Source organism: Condylura cristata, unplaced genomic scaffold (genome assembly GCF_000260355.1).
Source record: "Condylura cristata isolate star-nosed mole 26May11 unplaced genomic scaffold, ConCri1.0 scaffold00014, whole genome shotgun sequence".
NCBI classification, from domain to species: domain Eukaryota; kingdom Metazoa; phylum Chordata; class Mammalia; order Eulipotyphla; family Talpidae; genus Condylura; species Condylura cristata.
The window spans coordinates 29,616,827-29,617,779 of NW_004567115.1; positions in this window are offsets into that span (position 1 = coordinate 29,616,827).

A 953-nucleotide genomic window follows, 5' to 3' on the forward strand; every position below is an offset into this window, starting at 1 on the left:
TGATTCTCTCTCTTACATCCTCCCCACACCCTGTTCTTTGAGCCACGGCTCTCTGCCTCTACAGCGAAGTCACTACACACAGGGCCAGAAAGGACAATCTGCTTGTTCTCTCCATGTCTTCTCTCCTTACTGGGTAAAAGGGTGGGGTGAGGGCGACGACAGTGAGAAAACATGCCCTGGAAGTCTGGGAATTTGATGAATCTCTGTAGAAGATTCTCCCCCAGACATCGCAGTTTGTAGACACGGATGGCACGTTCTGCCCCTCTGCCTGCTCAGCTGTCAAGTGGGAAAACAATGCCCAGACCTGTCCCAGGAGCTCTTTGAAGATGAACCACAGGAAAGGGCTGCGTTCAGCCAACTATAACCCCATCTCATGAGTGAGGCTGACCAGCAACTGTAGACAGGCGACCAGCCCAGGTAGGCTGTCCTGTGGTCCTGGGTAGACTACACCCAGCCAGCAGCTGCTCCTCCTCCACCTGAAGCCCACCTGGCTCACGCGTCCCTGCGGGAGGACCACAACCTCTTTGTAGGTCTTTATTGCCACCTAGCGGTCAGTCGGTGAGATAACACCAACTCATCTCATGAAGTTGAAATTTTTTAAATAAACCACAGCTACTTTAATTTGCCACCTAATTAAATGCACCAGCGGAAAAGAGAAGGGAGTCTTTGTAAACCTAAAAAATCTAATAATGTTGTTGTGATAGAAATAATAAATCTTAATTCATCTTTGGAAATTACAAAATTTATACACACACACACACACACATATATATACACACATATTTTGTATGTGCCTGTGTGTATGTATATATAGATATAAATTAACAGTTCTGAAAGGGTTTCTGTGGGAAAAAAAGATTTTCAAAAGCTATTCTGAAGAACTGTTGATTTATATCTATATGTATAGGTATAAACACAGGCACACACACACACAGTGTGGAGATATATATATA